We start from the raw sequence: 5,519 nt of genomic DNA, 5'->3' as shown, positions 1-5,519 counted from the left end.
TGCATGCCCCTAATTGCATGAGATAACTATTTTTAACCCGGTGTTTGGTTGCCCGCATTGCATTAGGTGCACATATGACATGATGTTTGGTTGCAACCTGCATAAGGTGTTGTCACCACTTCTAACTAGTGGTGACATTATCACACACAATCTAAACATAGTGTCAGCTAGTTAAATAAATAATAGTTCATCATAATTACAATCAAATGACATTTCAAATTATTAAGAGTCATTGGCTAAATAGGGGATAGTTCATCGGTGTTGCTGCTTCATCTTCCTCTTCTGCTTTTGCTGCTGCTTCTTCTTCTTCCTCTTCTTCTGTGCTTCTCTTGCTGTTGCTGCTTCTTCCTCTTTTTCAAATCCTGCACTGACCTCTGTTAAGCCACATTGCCTCTGCCCACTCCAACCTTTTGTTCTTTCAAGCGTCATTGTTAAATGCCTCCACATCATGGCCAGAGCTAACAACATCGTCAGGCTCGACCTCTTCCTTCTCAGGCACGTGTTCATCAAAGCCCCACTGGAGGATCCAGTTATGCAGAATGTAACAAGCAAGAACTAGCTTAACTTGAGTGGAGTATGGGTGGAATGGCTTCTGATTCAGGATCTTAAACCTATTTTTCAGAGCTCCAAATGCCCTCTCAACAGTTACTCTAAGGCTGGAGTGTCTGAGATTAAACAGCTCCTGTGCAGCCCTAAGAAAGTTCCTACTAGAGAATTCGTTGAGATGGTACCTTGTTTTCCTGAAGGGTGGAAGAATACCCGACCGACATGCATAGCTAGCATCTCCAAGGTAGAACTTGCCGTCGGGAATGTTGATCCCATCAGGTCGACTCATGTTGTCAATGAGAATGTTTGCATCATGCGCTGACCCCTCCTGGCCAGCCAGCACATATGTGAACTTCAGATCAAAGTCAACAGCAGCAAGCACATTCTGGCTTGTGTAGTGCTTCCTCCCCCTGTATACTGCAGACCGTGACCTAGGAACTCTGGCAGTGACACGAGTACCATCTATTGCCCCAATGCAATCTTGAAAATGGCATCACTAGCATGTGTTAGTGCTGAACTCGAACAATACAAACATATCAAGCCATGAAAAGTGTATATTGCCAATGCTCACCTTGAAGTATGGATACCATCTTGGGCTTCCGCGAATCTTGGGTGGAGTCTGGCCAGATGGTCTCCTGATCATCTCTCCTCTAAGCTCCCCAACAGCAAAAAGCACCTGCTTGAAGTACTTAGAGATGGTCTCCATTGATCTCCTGAACGTGTTGTGAATGACCCTGAACCTCTGGTTATGGCCAACAACATGGAGGAACATGGCCACTTGCGCTTCGACACTGGTGTTGATGCTATCTTGTAACAGGCCCCTGCTCCTGAAGGTCTCGACAAGCCTGGCATATGGTGCTCTTTTCATTCTAAGCATCCACAGAGCCTCGACGTCATTGTAGTTGTAGATGTAGTTTAGATTTTGGATCATCTCCTGTTTCCGGGAAACAATGGACCATAGCGGATCAAAGGTCTCCGAGCATGACGAACAGCTCTCTGGTGCATGAACATGACCCATGCCTGAATCACACTAATCAGTGTTGTTGCCTGGATTATCAGCCTCATCCGTGCGTCCATAACCTAGTTGACATCGATGGTTCGTTCAGTGGGAAATCGATCCTACACCTAGCTTAACGGCCTAACCACTGAGCTAACAAAGGGGGGGAGGGGGTGCTGCTTACCGCCACCGGAGATGAGGACGGCGTAGGGGGAGCCATGCCACAAACTAGGTCGACCAGACGGTGGCCAACAACAAGGGGAGCACCAGATCCGCCGCAAACGCCGCCGCCTCTTCCGCCGCCGCCGCCGCCACCTATAGCGCAGATCTGAAATCGCAGCCGCCGCCGGTGGTGAGGCAGTAGCGAAGAAAGGGGGACAGTGGCTATGGGTGAGCGAGTGAAAGGGGGGTAAGGCTAATTTGGCATCGGGACGGCGCGCCAGATTTCCATCTCCCGCCATCCCCCCTCGCACTCGCCTCGCTCCTGCCCGTGCGACCTCGCGCCGCACTCAGCCTGACTCGCGAGAAACTGCCGATCCGAGGGTTTCCAGCGAGCCAGGCTCTGGGCTGCTTTGAAAAGCGTGCAATGCAGGACCAACAGAAAAATCAGACAACTAAACAGACCTCTCCCTTCCCGCGCGGGCTTGGATGGGCTCGATGTGGGCAACCAAACACGTCTTTGCTGTATCTATCCGCACACTCCACGAAGGTCCTTCCATATCGCGTCCAAACTAAAAGTAAACAGATACTCCATTTTGCTGGCGGGCAAGATAAATCCACGCTCGTTTGCCCGTGCAATTCTTTTGCCGCTCGAAGACAGTTAGAAACCGTTTCCCGTTCGTCAGCTTTAGTGTGTGATTAGGCACGGTCACGTATATAGCTATATGTATAATGCCGTGTCAGATAGGACTTGCATCCTTCTTACCTTATGATCGGCCAAATTTGGCAGCCAATTCCCATGCTTACGGTTCTTTTGCTAACCTTTTCAGGGAGTATTCTGTTTGTTTTGTTTTGACATACAACCGTCAGCACCGATGCTCCTGTTTCACGCGCTATGCGACGCGAACGCGTATGTGAAAATAATAAAAAAGATTTTATATAGGCGCAAGAGAAAATAAAAAAAAAAGATTTTATGTTTAGCACCCGTGAAAGAGTCCGTTTCTCTGATGCTCGATGCTATGCATGGGCGCTACACAAATACAGTAAAAAAGGAACAGGCAGCTATGCTAGCGCCGAGCGCTGTACCAACAGTGAGGCCACGATATTTTCCAGTTACTGTATTTTTTAGCGCCCGGCTCCTCTGAAACAAACTCACGCAAAAAAGAAAAGAAAAAATAGACAGGCGCCTGATGACTGGAGTTGCGTCGGCGCAAGCCAAAATCCTGGTATCCACCAGGAATTGGACGAAACGGCCAGGATTGGGACCTAGCGCCCGTCCTAAGAGCCTGAGTTGTAGATGGCCGACGCTCTACTTGGCCTGCCCCATTTCTCTCTCTCTGCTTTTTCTTTCATTCAACTGTTTTCTAAGAATTTCTAAAAAAAAACTGTTTTCTAAGTCTTGGCTTACCCGTAAAAAACTGTTTTCTAAGTCTTGGCTTACCCGTAAAAAACTGTTTTCTAAGTCAGCCAAAAAAAGCGAATATCCATTTCTGAACTCGGGCTCTCATCTGCACCCGGTGAACAGTAAATTTAAAACAAATACTAGATTTTTTTTTTTGCGTCGAAGACATTTTAGTTCATGAGGTGCGTGCAAAATTTCAAAGCATTTGGACATTTAAGTAGCTCTCAGCAAAAAAGACAAGATTGGATTCAAACAGTGCACAAACAGTAAAATTTAACATACCTCAATTTTGTCTTTTTTGCTGAGAGCTACTCAGATATTCAAATGCTCTGAAATTTGACAGGACATCACACACCAAGTCATCTTTCTCCATCGTGTTTTTGGATTTTTTTAATTTTATTTAGTATATTTAATGATTTTTTTTGTTCACTCATGGATTCATCTGAGCCTGGGAGCCAAAGTGCCCTTCTCTAGAAAAACCTGTTTTCTAACTTTGAAAACTTCACGCAAGAACAAATATTTACTGATCCAAACTGACGTTGAAAAAATCCACATGATATGTTGCGTTCGGTTTGAAGTAGTCCTTGTAGGGAAGTTTGATGACTGATGGAGCCAGCTGCCCGCCTGCTCTCACTTGAACAACCATGAGCCGAGCTGAAAACGAGAAAGATCAACTAATTATAATTTCAAGCGTACTCCAAACAATTACAAACCTCCACCGGGGATGTTAACAAGGTTCTACTGTTGCACCGCGGATTATCTTGTGGGGCTGGTGGAATAGCATGGGAACCTTTCGTCTTTTTTACTCCCTCCGTTCCATAATATAAGAATGTTTTTAACACTACATTAGTGTCAAAAAATATTGCGAAGACTATCAAGGCACTCACCAAAATTTGCCGTGGATTCCTATGGTGTGGAAAGAAGGAAGCAACGGGTGGGCACTGTGCCGTGGCTTGGGACAATGTTTGCAGGCCCAAGTGGGCAGGGGGGCTTGGAATCCCTAACCTAAGCTGGTTGAACAAGGCCCTGCAGGCGCGGTGGCCATGGCTCCAAAAAACTGACAAGGAGAGGCCATGGGCGGAACTCAGCATCGATGTCCCGGCTGCTTCACGCGCGCTATGCACGGCGGCCACTAGGATGAGTGTGGGAGATGGCCGGCGCGCCCTTTTCTGGGAAGATAAATGGCTCTCGGGATACAGGATTTGCGAGCTAGCTCCGGACATCTACCAGCGCGTCCCGAAGAGGGCGAGGGCCTCGCGGACAATCGCTGACGCGCTTGCAAACGAGCAATGGGCGAGAGACGTTGGGCCAAACCTCCATGGCAATGAGTTGACCCAGTTCTTGGCGCTGTGGCAAAGGGTGGAGACCACCCAGCTGTTGGAGTTGTGTCGAATATTGTGTACAAGGTAGGTTATAGTTGGACTTGTAGTTGTATTGTGTTTACAGGGTATGGAGTCGTGTCCAAGTAGGACACTTGTATCCTAGGCCTCTCTTATATAGCGGGGGTAGACACACGATGTAACCTATGCCAACATAATAGCACCGGAACGCAGGGGAAGCGGATGGCATGTGCCGGTGTCCAGGGCGACCGGGTGCGGTATTATAGTGGTGTCATGGGGAGGAGCGCCCATAGTCAGGCCCCGGGGATGTAGCCATATCGGTGAACCTCGTTAACAAATCTCGGTGTCGTGCTCGTGTGATTGTTTGATCCTTGGATGATAGACGGAGTGCCTCGGATTTATTCTATCAAGTGATATCATGAGCTAGGTTGGATGGAGGTGGATCGTTGATTGGAGCCGGAAGGTATCGTTGGAGTTCTGCAGGGAGTGATCGCAGTCGTTAGGGAATCGACTTGAGGCGATCTAAGAAGCAGAATCAGCGGTTGTAATCTTCTTGAGGCGATCAGAGAGGCAGCACATGCAGCGGCGGATCGGTTCAGCAGCGGCAGGCAGGCAGGCAACGTGCATAGTGTTCGAAATCAATTCGGTCTCGGCGACATCGATGGTGATTGACGGAACGCATAGCAGGGCAGGCCAGCAGACCCAGCGCAAGCAGTTGGAGGCCCATCCGGAGAGCTGAGCTGAGCGGAAGCCCCACGAAGGCCCAATCAGGCTGGCGCGTGGGTGCGTGCAGACGTGAGTTTTCTTTTGGACAAAAAAAGAGGACCGAGTCCTGTGTGCGACACGGAAAGGCAACCGATCCAATCGGGAAGAGCAAATCCATCGTGGTGATAGGCATCCATCGGAAGCAGAGGTTTTGGCAAAGCAATTACTAGCATTGGAAGTTGAGTCTGGGAGCTAATACACATGAGTACAAGAAGGTTTTATGGTAGGAATTTGTTACTGATGCATCTTGTGTACTTGAGCACGTATTGGAAGCTTGGATATTTTTTCGCAAGGTCAGCTATACAAAGGA

Source organism: Triticum dicoccoides, chromosome 1B (genome assembly GCF_002162155.2).
Source record: "Triticum dicoccoides isolate Atlit2015 ecotype Zavitan chromosome 1B, WEW_v2.0, whole genome shotgun sequence".
In the NCBI taxonomy this organism is placed as follows: Eukaryota; Viridiplantae; Streptophyta; class Magnoliopsida; order Poales; family Poaceae; genus Triticum; species Triticum dicoccoides.
Note: the sequence above shows the minus strand (reverse complement) of the source record.